This window comes from Danio rerio, chromosome 14 (genome assembly GCF_052040795.2).
Source record: "Danio rerio strain M-AB ecotype USA chromosome 14, GRCz13ab, whole genome shotgun sequence".
In the NCBI taxonomy this organism is placed as follows: Eukaryota; Metazoa; Chordata; class Actinopteri; order Cypriniformes; family Danionidae; genus Danio; species Danio rerio.
Genome location: NC_141034.1, coordinates 32,367,263 through 32,389,352, shown reverse-complemented (window position 1 = coordinate 32,389,352; position 22,090 = coordinate 32,367,263). Strand labels below are relative to the sequence as shown.

The 22,090-nt window shown below is 34.7% G+C and overlaps 1 protein-coding gene across 13 annotated transcripts in view; it reads right to left on the bottom strand.

Moving 5' to 3' along the window:
- The window catches only part of mid2 (midline 2), a 269,448-nt gene that overhangs the window by 139,138 nt on the left and 108,220 nt on the right, over window positions 1-22,090 (bottom strand). For 6 of the 13 annotated variants that reach the window (XR_015507550.1, XR_015507549.1, XM_087281617.1 and 3 more), the window contains exon 1: window positions 17,038-17,191. The exons of the other annotated variants lie outside the window; for them this stretch is intronic. The gene's annotated coding sequence lies outside the window, so the exon portion shown is untranslated. Of the gene's footprint in view, window positions 1-17,037; window positions 17,192-22,090 lie in introns of those variants that run through there. 13 annotated transcript variants of the gene reach the window in all.

Sequence of the window (22,090 nt, the reverse complement as noted above, 5' to 3'; positions counted from 1 at the left end):
TCCATTAACTGCTCAAAATAAAATTCTTACTATTATCAAAATCGATAGAAACATTAGCCCCTTTTATTCATACAGACCTTTCCGGAAAGGTACAAGCAATTTTCTGGAAAAGAATCATGTGTGAACAGGCCATTTTTGAAAATATTAGTAAATTCATTCCAGCAATTTTCCAGAAAAAAAAGCTGTAACATTATCTGTAATTTGCCGGAATGTGTGAACAGAGAAGGACAATTGCTGATTCACGATTTTAACATTCAGACACTACTCACATGTGCGTTGTTTATGAAAATAAAAGCCTTTGATTATTTTTCCAGACACATTAAGCTTAGTCATTGATGTTAGTCAGATAATATTTCTATGTTTCTTCTTAATGCAAACTTTGTAAAAATTATACATAAAATGCTTATGATAAACCGCTGTTTGTTTACCTTCAAGCTATGCTTCAGTTGCTTGACGTGTGCTCCGGTGAGCACCAGCACACACATAATGTGTACACCTTGACATGTGAAAGTGTTCCTTCATATGTTTTCATCTAAGTTGTTCACAATACTTATCCATCCACAGAATTTTTAATGTAGTTAAATGTGCAAAGATTTAGCTGCGGTTCACGCTTCTGCCTTTGGATGTAATTTTTTTTAAATTTACCATTCTGGAAATTTTCCAGATATTTACCGGATTCACTATGTTAAAGAAACTATTGATATGCTGCTTAATAATATGTGAAAACCACAACATATTTGTTTTCTTTTGATGAACAGAAAGAACAGAATTTGTTCTTTAATCATTTTGGTCATGTTAGTTACAAGTATAAAAACAATTTAATAATCAAAAGTTTAATAAATATGTATTACAGTATGTAGGTATACACTGTAAAAAATGCTGAGTTTTGAAATTCTTTCATGTTGCCCTAACACAGATCGATTAAGTTTATAAATTTAAGTTGCTTAAACATAAAACAATTAAGTTGTCACAAAAAAAATCAGTTGATTTAGCTAATTTTAAATACGTACAGGTAGTTTGTAGAAGTAGGAAAAATCCTTTTTCTGAGTGTATACAACTAAGGACTCCCTTATCAGTTCAACCAAAACATGGAAATTAACCTGCGAAAACCATAAATGATCATGGCTAAGACATCATCATAAGCATATGAGTATTAGCATGTGCCAGCTGAAGTTTATATATCAACACCTCAGCACAAATCTGAGCACCTGAAGAGCATCAGCAAACAGCAGAACATGTAGTCAATCAAAATGTCATTAACAGCACTTATAATTATCTACAGCAGCAAAACAAAAAACAAAAAAACATCATGTTTAATTCAGCAAGTCAAGCGGTTGGTAAAAAAAAAAGATGTGGTGGGGGTATTTAAATTCTGTAAGTGTATGGGTACATATTTACAATATGATCAGTAAGTCATGACACCATTCGTTTTTATGCTAATGTAACTGACTAAAATAAGCCAACCATGTGTGAACTTAATGTATGAGCTGTTTTCAAGGTATAGTTCTCACTATTTAATCTCTCTAATGTGGTTTTAAACCTTTATGTGTATGTTTTTTCTGTTAAAAACAAATGAGGTTATTTTGAAAAATGCTAGTTGATGATACCACCAATTAATCGCCATAGTATGAAAATAATCAATTGGTACCATCAATCAGAATTCTTCAAAATAACTTCTTTTGTATTTAACATGAAAAACTTCCCTATGACTCGCATAATCGGAAAAATAATACTATGGTAGTCAATGGGTAACCTCTACAAGCAATCTTCAAAATATTTTCTTCATAGTGTATATTTATATTAAGTATATAGTAAATATTTCTTCAGAAGAAAGAAACTGGTAGGTTTTGAACATGTGAGTAAATGATGACAGATTTCCTTATTGCGTTAACTATCTCTTTAAGTCAGTTTAAGGAAGGTCATGTAAGTTAAAACTACTTGTAAGCTTAATTTTATTCAACTTAAAAATGTAAAATGTAATCTGCCCTGATGTAGACCTGCACAATATCAGAAAAATCTAACACTGCAGTATTTAGTTTTTCTGCAATATATATATTATACACATATACAGTAATAAAACTTCTCCAGATGATTATAATTATAGATTGATTAGGATGATTCTGTAGAGCAGTGCTTTTGTGTAATGGCTGCATATCGGCACTGGTGAGAGGCGTGCAACCAGTGCCGATATACAGCCATATACAAACATATAGATATCGAGTGTGATTTTCCGTTTATACGACAGTTGGATGGCATAATCGTGTGTATAAAAAAGAAAATCAAACAATCAAAATCCAAATTATTTTGTACAAGAAACTACTTTCTTCTGCCACTCACTCACATCTGCAGCTGACGTCAGAACAGCAGAAACTGTTGCTTATTCACAAATGTCACTTTTGAGTATTTGAATGATTATCTAGCCTAATATCTAAAGTGATGACAAAACAGACGATTTTTCTGACATTGTAAGATTATACGTCTGAATGGCATGAAACAACATCAGTCTACAGAAATTTTCCAGTATTTCTCTGTTGCAATTGGGATTTCAGAATAATCCTGATTACCTGATTGAGAGAGATTGACTCAGAATGTCACTTACTTGATTTATAATGATTTGTTCAGCTGTAGTTTGAAATTTACGCTGAGAAAAGACAGTTTTTCTCCCCTAGGCACTTAGTATGTGGCCTCTTTTTGTGGCGGAACGTCAACCGTCACTTTCTTTGGTCTGCTCAGACAGGCTGATGGCAGCCGATGCACTAAATCTGATGCTCTGAAATTATAAATATTTAAAAATAGGCACTATCCTTATAAATAAACTGCATAGTTGCAATTTAAACAACTACATTTTCGACTAAAAAGCCTCGAAAGTACATTATGTTGTCCAACAGCAGTAATATTTGTCAAGCTGTAGAGTGTCTTCTGCTTGTCACTGTATGCAGGCAGAATAATACACAAGAGTGAAGGGTGAAGAGGCTGTACTACTGCTGTTGTTTGCAGAATATCAGCCAATCAGATTCAATGACCAGACAGAACTGTTGTATAAAATATAATAAACAATCTACAAGCAAAGATAAAAGCAATGAAGAAAAATATACAAATGGTTTAGGCTTCTCTGGGGAGTCTAAATGTGTCCAGGTACAGAAAATGAGCAATCAATTATAAAACAATACTCCATAGTCTTCATTGTATAAATAGTTCAATAAAATTAATCATTGTTGAAGTCACAAACAGTCTATTTTCTTATGCTTTTATAGTTCTAAAATCATCATACAGTCACAGGCTGCGATGTGACTATTGCGAATGATCAGATTGGGGCATCGTTTTAGCCTGCCGTGATGCATTTTTTTTCTCACCTAACATCCACCACTTTTGCAATTTCTCAGCATATTCTAAACTGATTGAGATAATCAGCCATCAAACAGACAGCTTGTGTAAAATATGCTTCGACACAATGAGCTATAGATAGCATTCCACGGCTAGAAACACAAACATATGGCTCGTTTGTATTCATAATTCATGGATTATGCATGGCATAAATTGCAGAGCGCTTTTCAGTGGAGCAGAGTAATCCTGCTCTGCCTTAAGTTGTGCTGTTAGTGAGCCGACAGAAGAGCGTAGGATGATTGAGAAGAGAAGTCTTCATCCCTTCTTCTCCTCCTACCTGGCTCTCTAAACCTCTGCCTGTTCTCCTATAACAAAGGGCCATAAATCCACGGCGCTCGGCTTAAATGTGCCGAGCTCCTTCTGCTGGAAGTCCTGAAGTAAACACGCGAAAGGTTAGGAGGGGTCATGCTGTAAATTTATTTTGGAGTTTTATACGGTCATAAATGAGTCAGGAGCAGATGACGTGCAAGCTGAAATAGGGATTACTGTGCATGTCAAAGCCTGTATACGGCAAGTCATCCAGAAATTAAAATGAATATTAATTACATTTCATTACAAATGTCTTGTGTTTTCTAAATGCCTCATGACTCATAAGCATGAACATAAAAAAAGAATAATGTAATTAAAATACAATTTATTAATTTAAAAAATAGATCAAAGTTGTGTTGTTGTGTATACTCCGAGTTCTTTATTCCTGTTCCCCACAACATTTTGTAACATTTTAGTCAAAATTTTTAATCAAAGTAAAATTTATTTGCAGAATTTCTTAACAAAGAAACTTTTGAAAAACTCCATATAAATACTCCGGTTTCTTACAAAAAATGAAACATTTTGTAACATTTTAAAACATTTTAAAGGAGACCTATTATGCACCTTTTAACAAAATGTAAAATAAGTCTCTGACATCCATAGAGTGTCTATGTGAAGTTTCAGCTCAAAATACCACACTAATTTAGTTTTATAACTCTTTAAAACTGCCCCTTTGATCCAAATTGTGCCGTTTTGGTGACTGTCACTTTATATTCAAATAAGATTGTGCCCCCAGCTCTCTTTTCAAAATAGGGTGGATCTATAAACACACGTGACACACTTAGTGGCAAATTCAAAACTCTAATGGCTGACGGCTGCTTCTCACTCAGGGCTGTCTATGCTAATGATGGAGAAATGGGCGGGAATTTGAAGCTGCCCCTTTGATCCAAATTGTGATGTTTTGGTAACTGTTGCTTTACATTCAAATGAGCTCACAGCTATCTTTTAAAAGAAGGGTGGAGCTATAAACATGTATGTGTCACCATAGTGACAGATTCAAAAATCGAATGGCGGAAGGCTGCTGCTCACTCAGTGCCCTCTATGCTAATGAGGGAAATATAGGCGGGGCTTTAAAAATGCCGCTTTGATCGAAACTGTGCCGTTTTGGTGACTGTTCCTTTAAATTCAAATAAGATTGTGCTCCCAGCAGAGGGTGGAGCTATAAACACCAATGTGTAACTAAAGTGACAGATTCAAAACTCTAATGGCGGAAGGCTGCTTCTCACTTAGGGCTGACTATGCTGAGTGAGTAATGGGGTCGGGACTTTCTTCTTCCGATAACATGTACAAATGGAAAATTTCTACAGGCTGCTTTTAATTTATTTATTTTTTTACAATTACTGGCTGGCTATATTCACACACTTCACAAACCCCTTATAATTTTTTTTTTTTTGCATAGTAGGCCCCCTTTAATCAAAATACCACTTAGAACAGCAATAAAACTACACAAAAACAGCTTCTTGTCATAAAGATACAGTCAAAATGTTAATTCTGACAAATTCAACACATAACTGTTGTCAGTTTGTGATTCTATTAACTGATACATCAAATAAACAGGTGCAAATGAGTCATTAATTTGTGAATCACAGTACTGTATGCTGTTTTCACACAGACAAATGTATTGCATGCTTACTTTATATGCACTTTATTACCGGGTTCAGTCCAAACTTATAACTAGCACTGCTAAACTATCTTTCTCCTTCATTCTACATTCAGTATCACCTGAAACTGCATACATTCTTTCAGGATCAACATAACACTGCAAGTATCTCTGACGGCGCTCATATTTAAACAGCATTAAAGGTGCGCTTTAGACGAAATCCATATTCTCTGTGTGTCTATAATCATCGCTTTAAGCCACTACACTCCACCCTGTCTGTGCTTTTTAGCAGCTCTGGAGGACGTGGGCTTTTGGGGTGAGGATGTATGACGCCAGTGCCTGACCACCGTGCCAGGTGAGATCACAGGATGCATGCAGACACACGCATACAAACCTGCACACGGCAGCTGGCTCGTAATAGGCACAGCAGGAGCCTCCGTCAGCTGCCGGAGGAAACTCTTGACCTCTCGCCTGCCTCCACCTCTACACCACCACTGCCGATTACACCCATATGTTCACCTCGGCCTTCACCAGCTTATAGATGGAGCAGATGTGGCTATGTAGTGTGCACACTTTACTAGGGCTGGATGGTATGATGATGTAGATGATGATTTAGGTATTCGGGATGTAGAAGAAGATCAAATTTTATAAGTACTAACTGTTACCAAGGAGAGAGTGACAATGGAATGAGGATCCACGTGCAGCTTTATAAAGAGATGTCAGATATGCAATGGTAAAATAGGTGGCAAACAGGATCATAAAGGTATTCCAAGATCGTATTCAGCAAACAACAAAAACAAAGAAACAATGGAAGGTTCACTGAACACGGAAAGACTAAACACTGGAAACGCTACATAATGTACAGGGATAAACCAATAACAAGACCTCCAGCTATGTGTGTAATTTACAATGATTCCGGAACAGGTGTGTGTGAGGTGCATGATAGGATATGCAGTTCATAAAGTGACAGAATTGTAGGCAGGGTGAAGGTGCATATGCATACCAGCGATCTGCAAGCCTGGATCGCTTATGATCGTGACACTAATAAATAGTCAATCTCTTAATAATAAGCAGGTAATAAGCCACTAGTTAATAGTGGAAATTGGAATAAAACTCATAGAAATATTACTTTATTCCTAAATGTGTATATATATTTAGCACAACCTGTGAACTATTTTACATTTCGTAGTTTCGAGGCTAAATCATACGAGTTCAGTATAAAAATTTTGATTTGTAAAAGGAGCCGTGGCACCAAACCCCACCCTTAAACCCAACAGTGATTGGGAGATTAACAAATCATACAAAAATGTATGACAAAATTCATATCAATTGCCAACTAAATAAAAAAGTTATGATTTGATGTGAGATATTGTTGGCATATTTAATTCTACTAAGGTTATTTTATCAAAATTATAAAACACAACATATTTCTGAATCACAATAAGATTTCTAATTAAACAAATTTTCATTTTTACCTTGAATGGTCTTAACGGTCCAATTGAGTGCATACATTTCAGCATCCGCTACTTTTTTCTGTGCCATTGAATATGCGTGCCTTTGTTGCAATTTTTTGAAAGCAAAAACATAACTTGTCTTTCGAACATTTAAATCAGCCTTTCACTTTGATGAAAACACTTTGTTCTCACACTTGCCAGACAAACTAAGGTACTGTATGCACCTTTGGGGTGATCTAATAACTTGTACACAATTAAAGGCCATTCATACATTTGTTAATTTTCCCTTGGCTTAGTCTCTATTTCAGAGGTCGCCACAGCGGAATGAGCCGCCAGCTATTCCAGCATATGCTTTACACAGCGGATGCCCTTCCAGCCGCTACCAAGTATTAAGAAATGCCCACACACTCTCGCATTCACACACAAACTCATACATTATGAACAATTTAGTTAATTTATTCACATATACCGCAAGTCTTTGGACTGGGGGAAAACTGGAGCACTGGAACAAACGATTACGGCTTTCTGTCCACACTGTGAAGGCCTGACATTTAGGGTTCTAATGAATCTCTAATATTTTTTTACAGCCATTAAGTGTTAATTTGACCATTTTATTTAAGTGCTACACAAAATAAATAAATAAATAAATAAATAAACATTATGAAAAATTACAGAATCAGAAGACAGAATCTGTAAATCATGTAGTTCTTCATGTGCCTGCTTTGTGCTATTTACATTTTTATGCTGGAATTAAATAATAAAAATGTTACTTCTTTATAATGTGCTTCATGCTTTTTTACTAGCTTTATTTAATTGCTGTCCTGTGGCAAAACATGAGGGAAATTGTGTTATAGGCCATAGATGTAAATAAAATGGAGTGCAATCTGAATGTACCAGTTAGTGGTGAAATATTTGCTAATTAAACGATCACGCCAAAAGAATTTTGTAAGCACTTTACTATACTGGATTTCTCTGCATCATCCTATAGTGAGCTTTCATTACATTTCATGCAGTACGATAATTGTATTATTTTGTGATGTCTCAGCCAGGATGAGAAACTTTGGAAAATGCTAGTGTGGACAATGAGTGCTCTGAAAAAATGTATCCCAAAATAATACAAACACAGACAGCATGTGATCCTGAATTCAGTTCTTTTTGTGCTTAAATGGCCAAATAAACACAATTAAAACAAAACGCCCATTGTATAATTTGTATAAACAAATTTACGTATTAAGTAAAAGTAAACGGAAAATTAAAGATAATATGTGCGATAATAAGAAGAACAGATGTGTGATATTGAGTATAACATATCCCTGCATTATCTATGATCTTAACAAAATAAAAAAAATCTAAACTGAAAATTCATACTGTTTATTTCTATGCATATTATCACTCTCCCCTTATACACTTTTTACAGTTGAAGTCCAAATTATTAGCCCCTCTGTTTATTTTTTCCCCAATTTCTGTTTAACGGAGAGATTTTTTTCAACACATTTATAAAATTCATAGTTTTAACAACTCATTTCTAATAACTGAATTATTTATATATTTTTGCCATGATGACAATATATAATATTGTACCAGATATTTTTCAAGACACTTCAATACAGCTTAAAGTAACATTTAAATGCTTAACTGGGTTGATTAGGGTAACTAGGCAGACTAAGGTAATTAGGCAAGTTACTGTATAACGATGGACTGTTTTGTAGACTATCGGAAAAAAATAGGAGTTAATAATTTTGACCTTAAAATAGTTATAAAAAATTACCAACTGCTTTTATTCTAGCTGAAATAAAACAAATTTGACTTTTCCAGATGACAAAATATTATCAGACATACTGTGAAAAATTCCTTGCTCTGTTAAACATAATTTAAGAAATATTTAAAAAAGAAACAAAATTTAAAGGAGGGCTAATAATTCTGACTTCAACTTTACATAGGGGTGACAAAACAGTGTTGAAAAGTGGTGAAAGGATGTGTAATCTGGTGTCTTATATAATTTCCTCCTACCTAATTTTGAAGTCTACCCATGGCTCTATCCATACAGCTGTATAAATGCAAAATCATAGTGTAATTTAACATAAAACACTTTGAAATTACATAAACTGCTGAAAGTGATAAATATTATTGTATATGTTTAAATGTCAGCCTTTGTATCAACCACCTAAGTACTAGGCACTTTTATAATTATTTTCTCAGCCATATTTGACTGAAATTTCATTTTGTTTGTTTTTTGTGTTACAAACTTTTGTGCTCAACAAGTCACGTTATTGATGACAATACAGTCTCTTACTGAATTGACCATGAAGCAAACTAACACCAACTCGCACTAAATACTAGGCTTATGCTAGTTTTGTTGATTAAAATCATCAAACAATGTAAATGAAATATGACAAAAATATGCTGCAGTGCTAGAAACTTGTATTATTGTCAGCTAAGTGAACAAGTTGCTCATAACGAATCTTCATTCACATATAAATCTCTCCCTCCGTTAGACTGTGAAGTCAAAAGCAGAAGTGTAGGTGTGGTCCAGCACATGGATTAAAGTAAATGTAACAGAGAGGGATGAACACGCGAACACGCGCTCTTTGTCAACAACGGCCCTGTGGTCATGTATCCATCGATGTAGAAAAGTGATGTAAAACTATAATTTTCGTAATTAAAACAAAATATTTGCATAACGACGACGCAGTGGCACAGTAGGTAGTGCTGTCGCCTCACAGCAAGAAGGTCGCTGGTTTGAGCCTTGGCTGGATCAGTTGGAGTTTCTGTGTGGAGTGTGCATGTTCTTCCTGAGTTCGCGTGGGTTTCCTCCGGGTGCTCCGGTTTCCCCCAGAGTCCAAAGATGGAATTAGGTAGGCTAAATTGTCCATAGTGTACGAGTGTGAATGACATGGAAGGGCATCCGCTGCATAAAACACATGCTGGATAAATTGGCGGTTCATTCCGATGTGGCGACCCCAGATTAATAAAGGGACTAAGCTGACAAGAAAATGAATGAATTTGCATAAGGACCACCGGGAAAACATCTGATCAGATATATGTGTATATATCTCTGCCTCGGGATGGCCAGTCCTCCACTGCACCTTGATCCCACATTAATTTCAAAGGAGCAATACCCTGTACTAAAATGGCAGCTATTTTGATGCATTACTTCCAATAGACAACAACAACAGCGTATGTGACATCTTATGTAAATATCGATGGGCTAAAACAAGATTAAACTTGGGCCATCAGTAAAAATCTAATAGACATTAAAGAATAGCCCAAAGCTAAACTAGTCATCAAACAGACAGATTAGACAGATCTTATAAGTGTAGTCATTAATTTCTCTTTATTTGATGACTAGTAGTTTTGGCAAGATTTTTACTGACAGCCCAAATCTAGCCTTGTTTTAGCCAAGACAACTATGTTTAGACATCTATTAGACATTTTTAAAAAACTAAAATGCTTGAATGTATATTTTTATAGTATAATGTCATATCACTCACCTCCTAATACACTATCTTAGTATCAAACAATAGAAAACAGCATCTGGTCCACTTAACGTCTACTCATTTATATAGCTGAAACATCACATTTCATGTAATCTGACAACATCAATAACAACAAATCTCAAAGGCCGTGTTTAAACTCATTCCACAAAATCAGCCCTGAAAATGTAAAAAAGTCAGCAGATTCTGCCTGCGACGACTAATTAAAACAGCCTTTTTTTGGACAGCCTAACCCTTCCCGGAGCACTTACAATCCCATGATTTGAAATGGATGTGCTAGTGCTTTGGGTCTCTGCGGATGCTTCCCAGGCACTGAACAGATCCATTTCCTGCTGAGCTGCTGTTTGCTGGAGGAAGTGGCAAAAGCTGCAGTGGAACAGCCTGTACATGAGCACCCGCCTCTGGGGTCAGCGGTCCTGTGAGAGTCAACCGTCTATCTCACTCCCAGCGTCTCACAGCTCAGCACTCTCTCTGGGAACGGCGGGATGGAGATCAACATAGGCAGAAAATCCAATTAAGCCGCATTTTTTTTGGAGAATGCACTCAGAAATGTGACATGCACAAACTAAAATTTAGAGGCGGTACGGGGCCGGAGGCTGTGAAACCATCCGGTGAGGATCAGAGGTAAAATACTGGGGTGATGAAGAAAGAAAGAATTTTTTTTTTTTTTTTTTTTGACAGAATGATTTGATCTGAGGCTTGGTTCAGTGAACACAGTACACATTTGGAATTATGCAATTTATGTAATTATGCTTGAAGATGAGGTCTTAAAATGCAAAAATAACAACAACAAAAATAGTTTCAGGCCATGCAGATTACAGTATTTGCTGTTGTCATGACAATTAGCGTGCATCGTTTTGTTGTGTATGAAAGTCAAACAAATTTTAAGTGTGATGCATTGTTTGTCTTGATTGTGATTGCTGCTTGTGTAATACACTCTCTGCACATAAAAAAGTTCAAAAGTAAAAAAAATCTTTTAACTGCTTTAAAATACAGCAAAATGATAAATGTTACATTAATAATTAAGCCAATGTAATTATTTATTATTGAATTTACATCAACCATTACTTCAGTGTCAGATGATTATATAAAGTTGGAGTCAGAATTATTAGCCCCCCTGTTTATTTTTTTCCCCAATTTCTGTTAAACAGAGAACAGATTTTTTTCAACACATTTATAAACATAATAGTTGTAATAACTCATTTCGAATAACTGATTTATTTTATCTTTGCCATGATGACAGCACATAATATTTTACTAGATATTTTTCAAGACTAGTATTTAGTCACTAGTATTTCATATTAGGATTTAGCTAAAAGTGACATTTAAAGGCTTAACTAGGTTAATTAGGTTAACTAATCAGGTTAGGGTTATTAGGCAAGTTATTGTATAGCAATGGTTTGTTCTGTAGAATATTGAAAAAAATATTTAGCTTAAAGGGGCTACAAATTTTAAACTTAAAATGGTGTTTAAAAATTTAAAAAGGGTTTTTATTCTAGCCAAAATAAAACACGTAAGGCTTTCTCCAGAAGACAAAATATTATCAGACATACTGTGAAAATGTCCTTGCTCTGTTATACATAATTTGGGAAATATATAAAATAAAATAAAATAAAATCAATGGGGGGCCTAATAATTCTGGTTTCAGAATGATTTATAGACTTTTTATTTAAAAAACAAAAAAGGCTTTATCTACAAAGTCGAACTCTAGATTAGCTCTATAAGGTACTTTTTTGAGCCAATCAGCATTTCAAATACACACACGATGACCAATCAGGTCTAATTAAATAATTTTACCAACTCTTGGTAAAAACAGTAGTGGACTGAAATAAAGCTGAATGCATGAACATATGCATCTTGTTTATAAAAGAACAAGAGCTAGACTCATTTTGCTGAAGTTAGTCAACAGATTCTTGTGTTGATCCTCATTTATAATACATGCCCTTGTCTTAATGCCGTGTACTTGAGCTGACTATAAATCAAACAAACAAACCCCGAATCATGACCACTTAAACCTTGATATCTCATGAATACACAGTAGTACAGCTCTGAGGAATAACAAAAGAATAGAATAGAATCATCTTGGCCTGAATAAAACATGTGACTACCAGCATGTGATCAACATGCGACACCTTCATTACGTAGGTACATGATGACCTTACACCACAAAGCCCTGAGATTCACATCGCCTCTTCTTGAGCGACCCGATCAGAGCAGCACCTGCTAGGCACTGTGCAAAATGTACCCTTCACGCTTCTCTCAGAGCCAGTCCTATCCAGACACAGTCCCTAGCCGGCCCCTCTTGAGGCTCTCAACAGAGCTCTATGTGAGTTGAATTTCAGGCTGCATGATGTAGCTGCAGTGAATCCTACTGTTACTGATGATATCATTAAATATATTGGAAAAAGATAACCCAAAGCTAAAGGGGCCAAAAATGCCTCACTACAGTTAAATCTTAATGTGAAACTGAATTAAAATGTTGATTGCATTACATTTAGAGCTGCACAAGTTACAGTATATCATATTTATTTTTACACAAGTTTCATCTGTTGAGGTATGTGAATGCAAGAACTTTGAAAACATTGCTTGGGTATAATCATAAATTATTTTCTGAGATTATTCAACATTGGACCTTGGAACATTGGAACATTGGATTTGGCCTAAAATCAAAATCTTGATTAATTAAACATTTTAACTCGATTACAATTAATAAACGATTCTTATATTTACTTATTTTATTTTTGCCTTTTCCGCACCACCAACACTCATCAACGTTACCAAGTCGACCAATAACAGAGCCCAAAAACGTCGCGACGTGTAGTTACATTTTTTTAAATGTTAGCATCAGACACAGCGAGGGGTATGCGAATGCGTGAAGGCTGCACTAGATCATATGCTGCACTCGACGCAGAAGTATAAACAAAGCTGGGTCACATGACTCTACAAGCAATAGGAAAAGTAACTTAAAAAATTGACCTGGAAAAATTTTAATGATTATAGGTTCTCAATGTCGATTTTGTTTACTTTTCGATTAATTGCCCAGCCTTAGTTCCACAATCGCGTGATTATTAGTCAGGCTGAATCAATAAAAGCAGTTAAATCTTCTGTTTGCAATACAATTCTATGGGGATTTCCTGGGTTTCTTCTTCATGGGTGTTTGCAGTTCATGGGTGACTCCTGTGTGAGAGCTCCCTCTGGAGTTTTGATGAGATTCACAAAACAATATAGTATGTGTGCTAATAAATGCATTCAGCACAAATAAGTAAGACTTGTTTTACAACCATTTACTATGCAAAACATTTTCATCTCCTCACATTTAATCAAGTTTGCAAGCCAAAAAATTTTTAATATTATTTATTTCGCTGTGTACTATCAACAGCAGCTAAACAGAGGTGCATGAAGCTCTTCGTAGACTAACACAACACATGCAATCTCTATTAAGGACAAATAATGGTGTGAAAGAAGAAGGAGCATAGTTTTTGAGGGCTGTATACAATGGATTAAACATATTACACTAACTGTTATCGACAGGAAGGGTGCAAGCTGTAAACGCTGAGAAAAAGATATTGTTTGTTTACTGTGTTTAAAACAGAGTTCCTCATGGAATGTTGACAACAATGCAGACTTGTCAAATACAGCCACACCTTCATGCTTCAAACGCAGGGAGGTTAAACAGCCAAATTCCTGATTTATTTAGAAATTGCAGAGTATTTTAAGCATATAGAGATATTGCAATGAATTTTAAGCATGTGAACCAGATCTCACTAGAAATGTAACCTGACATTTAAAAAATCATGGTTCCATGCAAATGTTGACTAGGACAACATGTTTTTTCAACAAATGTTTAAGCTTCAAATCACCATATTATAATGATTCCTGAAGGAACATGTGACAATTAAGTCAGTAGCTATGGCAGTTGAAAATTCAGCTTTGACATTACAATCTCTATATATTAAATCCTAACAGGGATGCTCTGATCAGGATTTTTGCAGCCGATACTGAATACCAATCCTTTGTCGTAGTGAAATTGAGAAGAAAAATCACTAACAAAGGAATTTGTAAACACTGCAAATGATGGAAGAAGAACTTAAAAGTTTGGAGCACATATTTGATGCATAAGAAGTTAAAATGCACACCTATACATTCATTACTTCTTTACTAAAACGAAATAGGTCCATTAATTACTGTTTATTGCAATAAGTATATTGCGATAAGTTATATAATTATATATAAATTATATACATATTTTTAGATTTCCAGCCTGGTTTTAATAAACTTGCAATATTGTTAAAAACACAAAACTTTCACTTCTGATATGCAAAAAGATTTCAGTCCTTATATGTCCGCTGCTTGTAAACTCGTAAACAAAAAATTGTGAAATATGAAGGAATTAAGAATTAAGTTTTTACAAATTTAAGGGAATTGAACATAAAACAATCAAATGGTCTCCAAAGAAATGAAGAATTGAGTTGTTTCAGTTCATTTTAAACAGGTAATTTGAACAAAAAGCAAACATCATGTTTTGACTGAATAAACAAACAAACAAATAAATATTAATGAACAACTATGTCAGACACATTGTGCTAAATCCACAGCAAAACAAATGGATCAATAAACCAACAGTCCACCCGCCTGAAATGGTGTTCGATGTACTCTCTGGATTTGCAGTACATATTTCCTAGCAGGCACAATTACAGTAACAGGACTAAATCACAAATTGGCAATTTGTGAATGCCTCTTGACCAAATAATAGTCCAAACACCTTGTCCCAGTGACAAGGAAAACAGCAGGGGCACAAAAGAAGCATAGTTCAATTAATTTGAGCCTTTTGTGACACAGTACCTCGTTTCATCTCATTACTTTCTTATTCATGTGTAATTCCGCTGAGAGAACGTGTCAAGTCATGAGTCACAGGAGCATAAAAATGAGGTGCCTTCAAAACAAGTGTTTTCAGTTTGTTTTGCCTGGAGAGTCACGGTGGAAGACAAGTCATGTTTTTTTAAGGACTAACTGTCCATATTTTAGGTGGCAGTACTGTACCGAAGAACATGAAGTTGCCACTAAAGATCACTTCTATGTGTTCAGTACATAAATGTTAGATGGTTCTGCCTTGTAGGTTAAGTAAGCCAACAGTGTACTACTCCTTAAACAAAGATGCAAATCAAATCAATCTCCCACATTATGTTTTTATAATTGACAGCTGTTGAATGACATTTTAATGCTGGTTTGCCTTCACTGTGTTTAACATGCTAGGAGAACAATTAAAACCCATTATACATGTTTTCTGTTAAAGGACTTTGACAACCTTTGATGAAAGCTTAACAATGCTTTACAATAGCAGCTACATGTAAAAAGAAGTGTAAACAATCCCTTACAAACGGAAAACAGCTGGAGTATGAAAACTATTCAACTGTGTTGCTGTGATCTAAACTCAAACCGCTGCTGATGGATTTATGTTCTAATTTGAATAAGTAGAAACAGGAGTTTCCTATGATCAAACAGCTTGGCGAGGAATGCTACTATGAAAGAAATACGGAGCAACTATTTACACTAAAATAAACATTTTTAAGCTTGTTTTAGCAAGTGAGCTTGTTAATTGCTTTTTATTTAAAAATGCAGAAAATTATATATAAAGCATAATAAAGTATATATAATATATAAAATTATAAACCTATGATAAAATATATATTAAAAGGTACTGACAACCAATATCACAGCCTTCATATGTTTTTCATAAAATCCAATTCTCACACAGCTTTGTCAGCTTTTGACCCAACAAAGATGCACAATGTGTAAATAAGTCTGAAGAGAAAAAACAAGTTTAAATACTTAAATTCTCAATCTTTGTTTTGGAGTAAGAGCTCTAGTGCCTATAAAATAATTTCCACTCTATTATTTTTAACTAAGAAAGGTTAAATTTTGCATTTACGTATTTTTAAGTTGCATTGTTTTTAAATATTATTTTATATTTTGTGGCCCTCTTAAAAGTTTACTGAGGCCCCCTAGTGGGCCCTGGACCCAAGGAGAAAAACCACAGATCTGCACTTTTCCCTATCCAAATACTAAAAGGGGTTAAATGAATAAATAGATGGATTACAGAATAACTAAACACATAAAAATACACAATAATGCTTTAAAGTAGTTAGATTCACTTGAATCATCAGTCTTTCTCTCTCACTGTGTGTGTTACACTGTAATTCTGCTTGTGAAATGTTTTTAAAGCCATATTGTTATTTATCTTTCACTTAATATTAATTATACTCACATTAAACGCTCTTTGTTTCAGAAATTCACAAAATTATACATTACTGTCACCATGGAAGCTATAATGAGACTATAGGCTAAAAAACACCAATCATCCCTTTATCTCTGTCTCCATCAGAATATCAGTGCTGATCGCTTAAAAAAAACGTCAAGGCAATGTTAGCAAACACAAGTAAAAAAGACGTTTATCTACACATATGCAGTGATAACGTCGAAATGCAACGTAACAGAGAACGGACAGGTTAAAAGAAGTAAAACACACCGACTCTCCTGCGCTGTTTCTCAATCCCTATCGTGTACACTACCTAACCAGCCTTACCAAGCGCCTCCGATGCCCAAAACAATGTCTACACAAGCAGCTAGATAGGTTTTGCAACACATCCCTGATTTACAGGATTATTCAAACTTCCTCGCTTTTAGTCTACTCCAGGATGCGTTGTAAACTACCTTCAATCTAACAGTCGAACTATTCCTCTCTCCAAAGCGCAACTAACTAAAACACAGCAAGAGACATGACCACATACTCACATACCAGCTTTAAATGTCGAACATTCTTTTCTTCTGTCATCTTGAAAGACATCAAAAAAGAGGAAACAAAGGAAATCTTGGTATCAGAAAGAAGTATGTGTCTCGACGCGCAATCCTCCGCGGCGCAGTACGTCTCGAGAAAGCAACTTTAGAGGAATGAGCGCAGCGAGAGCGCAGACAGACAATCGCAGGAAAGCGGCTCCTCCCACCGGCTACACACGCGCACAGACTCCCCCGAATGATGGCTTTGAGCGGCTCTGCTCTCCTTCCAGTCAGGTTCTCGATATTGGCAGGGTCATTTATCACCAGACGGCACTCTTTCGTCCCTGTACTGTCAGCAATATGAATTATAATAGGAATTATGGGTGTTACGGTCGACTGGGGACCAGGAAAGAGCGGCCGTGACCCACACCTCGTCTGAGTGTGCACGAAAGCGTGGGGAGATGATACAACATTTGAATAATATTAACGAGAGTCCCAGAGTGAGATGTAGCTATAGTAAACAATTACCCATCCTTATATAAGAGCAATGACTGAGTGGGTCATTTTTATAATCAGTAATATATTAAAAAAGAATCTGTAAGTTTCTGTAAAATCAATTAATTAAATATTCACATCACATGTAAAGAGCTATTTTTTTACATTAGCATTTAGCATGGATGGACATGTCCCCACCAATATCCACTGAATACTGAAATGTCCCCATCATATTTTTAAAGAAAAGTGTAAGTCAGAAACTCAAGTTTACTATAAAAAAGTCCATCATAATAATTTTAACATTAATGCTAGTAATTTCCCTCCACTTTTGATTTATAGCAGGCTGATGTCTGTGAATAATATCTGAAAACTAACTACACAATTAACTGCTAAATGTAAAAGCATAACTAATATGATCCCTGTAAGTTCTCCTATTCTCTCAGAGTAGGGTTGCATGTCAAACTTTATAGGTGGTTCATAGGTTCCCACAAATGTCAAGAGCAAACCCTTGTTTTAAAATATATACCCAGAATACTCATTCATATTTCTCACTTTATATAGCACTTAAGAGCAAATGTCCGATTAAAATGAATAAATATAAATTAAAAGTTAAAGTAAAAATTCTAGTAAAATATAAGTAAAACATAAAACACTTAAAAAAAATAAATGACTAATTTACTTAGTTGAAGACACGGAGGCGCAGTGGTAAGCATTGTTGCCTCACAGCAAGAAGGTTGCTGGTTCGAGTCCCGACAGGGTCAGTTAGCATTTTTGTGTGGAATTTGCATGTTCTCCCTGTGTTCACTGGTTGCCCCACAGTCCAAAGACATGTGGTAAAGATGAATTGAATAAACTAAATTGGCAGTGGTGTATGTGTGAATGAGTGTGTATGGGTTTCCTAGTACTGGGTTTTGACTGTAGGGCATCCGTTGTGTATATGTGGGATAAGTTGACGGTTGATTCCACTTTGGCGACCCCTGATGAATAAAGGTACTAAGCCGATGGAAAACTAATGAATGACTAATTAATTATAGTTCAACCTTAAAATAAAAATAAAAAAAATCTCTTAATAAAATGTAAATGTAAACATTGTACTTTCAAGAGTGCACATTTCTCACAATGCTGTTATTGATGTCTGCATCCACATAATGGCATGCAATATTGCTGTCAAATAAATTATGAAAAAGTATTACTATAATAATGAAAAGAGAAAAGAATGTATTTTGTGACAATACAAAAAAAAAAACAAATATTATAAAATATTAGACTTTTATTTTTTCTATATTTTTATAAATAATCATATTGCGAAGCCATTATCCTGATATTAATATACACACCATTATACAAATAAAAAAACAACAAAAGTAATTAAATAAAAATGATACATAATTTTCACTGTAATGGTGTGTTTTTGTTTTTTAATAATTCAGTAGACCAGATTAAATTCTTCTTTAACATTTACCACATCGGTAACACTTTAGAATAACTATCCGTTATAACTAAGTAATAGATTATAGGTTATAAATGTTAATAGTTTGTTCGTTACTTATAACTGTGCCTTAGATAGCCAAAAGATAACTTACAAGCTGTTAGTTAACAAGTTTTAAATGACTTGTTAACTGTATTTTAATGATTATAGCTGTACCTAATAAATTAGAAACATATCATGAACAAGCTGTTAGTAAATTACTTACTAAAGACTTGTTAAGTATCAGTTAATAGTTTATATATGTGATTGGGACGTTATTATAGTTGCAACTATTCTTCATTTATTAACTGTTAGTAAATGAGGAATAGTTGCAACTTTAGAATAACGTCCCAATAACATACATAAGCTAATAACTAACACTTATAGCTAATCTATTAACTCACACTTTGCCAATCTGTTGTTCATAGTTTGTTAACAAACTACTAATACCAGTGAAACTTTGTAGAACAGCAAATTGATGAAATAAGTTCAAGCTACAGAAATCTGATGTGATATTTAAAATAAAACATTTTTGTACCTTAACCTTGTTCCACTCATAGGCTTTTCTGTGTGCTGAATTTTATCAAAGAAACTTTACAGATGATATGCTGAACGTAGTGTTTAATGTATAGAAACACCCATACTGAGACATCACATGGCAGAACAGCAGTATACAACAGAATACAAACCCATGAGGTTTGGGCACTTTTTGTGCTAAACATAAAAACAAAATAAATAAAAAATATTTTATTAGAAAAGTTGTACAAAAGTTTCACTGGTGTTAGTAGATTGGAACAACTGATATGTAAAGTGTGAGTTAATATATTTGTTAAGTGTTAGTTATTAGCTTATGCATGTTATTGGGACGTTATTCTAAAGTTGAAACTATTCCTCATTTACTAACAGTTAATAAATGAAGAATAATCGCAACTTTAGAATAACATCCCAATAACATATATACTGAAGTTTGTCCTGCGCGCTTGCGTTTTTTTTTTTAGTTACTTCTTTGGTTTGGTGCGTTAATCTTATCGTTGCTATTATTCAAACGAAGGTAATGATTCGCACTCAATTGCTTCGTACTGTTTTTATTTTTACTTTTTCCTACATTTTACGGGTGATAACAGACAGACAGACAGACGTTTCAGCACAAAGCCTTCCTCAGTGTGTGACATAATTTTTTAACTCCACCCTTTTATCCCATAGTCAATCACAATGTGCAATAAGTTAGATCGTCACTCTCATTTCATTTTTAATTAATCACACAATAACTTATAATCTTCACAGCAATAACAATCTTCCCATTTCCGACCTCACTCTACAGAGATAAAGTGCATCAACTATTATCATTAATCAGGTGTGCATCAATACAATAAAATTCTAACAGTTAACATTAAAAGTTTTCTACATTTGACAATTACCAATAACATATATAAACTATTAACTGATACTTAACAAGTCTTTAGTAAGTAATTTACTAACAGCTTGTTCATGATCTTTTACTAATTTATTAGGTATAGCTATAATCATTAAAATACAGTTAACAAGTCATTTATAACTTGTTAACTAACAGCTTGTAAGTTATCTGTTGGCTATCTATAAGGCACAGTTATAAATAATTAACAAACTATTAACATTTATTTAACAAGTCATTGATAGCTCATTAACTAACAGTTTATGAATGATCTATTAACTAGTTTTAACGGATAGTTATTCTAAAGTGTTACCGACAATTTGTCGAGACCTGCCCAATATGAGAAAAATAAATAATAATAAAAAAGAAATAAAATTTAAAGAAAAGAAAAGAAAAGCATTATTATACCGTACAGAATTCTGGCACACTTGCTTGGCTGAGTCCTTTTGCATGACAAGACAGACTACCTGATTACATATTTTAAAAGCTTTAAAGCCCTAAACAAATGACTTTAATGCATCCCAAGAATGTATTAGATACACAACCTGCAGTTGGAGTTTATTAGCAGCATCCTGACATTCAGCTAAGCAATGTGAACCTAATTTCCTGTTTTTCTGGGAAAGAAGAGAAGAAAAAAAACCTTTGCAAATTGAAGTAGAAGAAGAAAAGTCATATGGGATTAGCTGTAAAAGTATGAGCCGACCCCCTGTTGAGTGGATCCTACAGCGATAAGGCCATGCTGTCCTACCACTAGCTCATGTCTGGAGCGTCATGCACGAACACTCAAAGCATTAAAAAAGATCAAAACAAACACGGGCTAATTGCTTCCCGGGTTGTTTGTGCAGAAATACAGTCCAGTTGCAGTCACACAGCACTGCTGACAAAACAATTTCCACTTGAACTTACAGCAGAGTTCAGAAATCAAGGGCACTTGTTTCCGACTGCCAAGTGTGATTGACCCGCAGCGGAGGTTCAATGAGAGCCGTAGGTGCAGAAAACCCACGGCCAACTAAATAAACAAGACATCTGAACACTCTATACAGTGATTTTGTTTAATGATATTATTCAAATAAAGCTGTGGCTGAGCAAATAAATGCAGCAAAAACCAAACTGGGCCATTACTCATTGATTTCTTCATTGCAGCTGCTTTAACGGCTTTATGCCAGCGATGCACAATCTCGATCCTGCAGATCAACCTCCCTGCAAAGTCCACGTCCAACTCTAATCAAATACACCTGAACCAGCTAATTAAAATCTTCAGGAACACCCGATAATTATAGGCAGGTGTGTTGAAGCAGGACTGGAATTGAACTTTGCAAAAAAAAAAACAAAAAAAAAAGGCAGCTCTCCAGGAATAGGATTGGGCACTCCTGTTATCGGCTTTAACTGGGTTCTGGAATGTTTCATTTGGCCCTCTGGAACACTTTATTTTACACCTGGTGTTAAGAGTTTTTGTCAATCTGATCACATGTGGACAACACTGCACAGGTGTAAGCAGGGTCTTAAAGAGACAGTTTACCCTAAAATAAAATATCACTTGCTATTAACACTCTCTCAAGTGGTTCTAAATTTATCTCAGTTTTTATTTTTTTTTAACACAAAAGAAGGTATTTTGAATATTAAGGGCTCTATTTTAACGATAGGTGCAAAGTCTAAAGTGCATGGTGCAAAAACATTGGAACATGGATGGAAAAATATGGT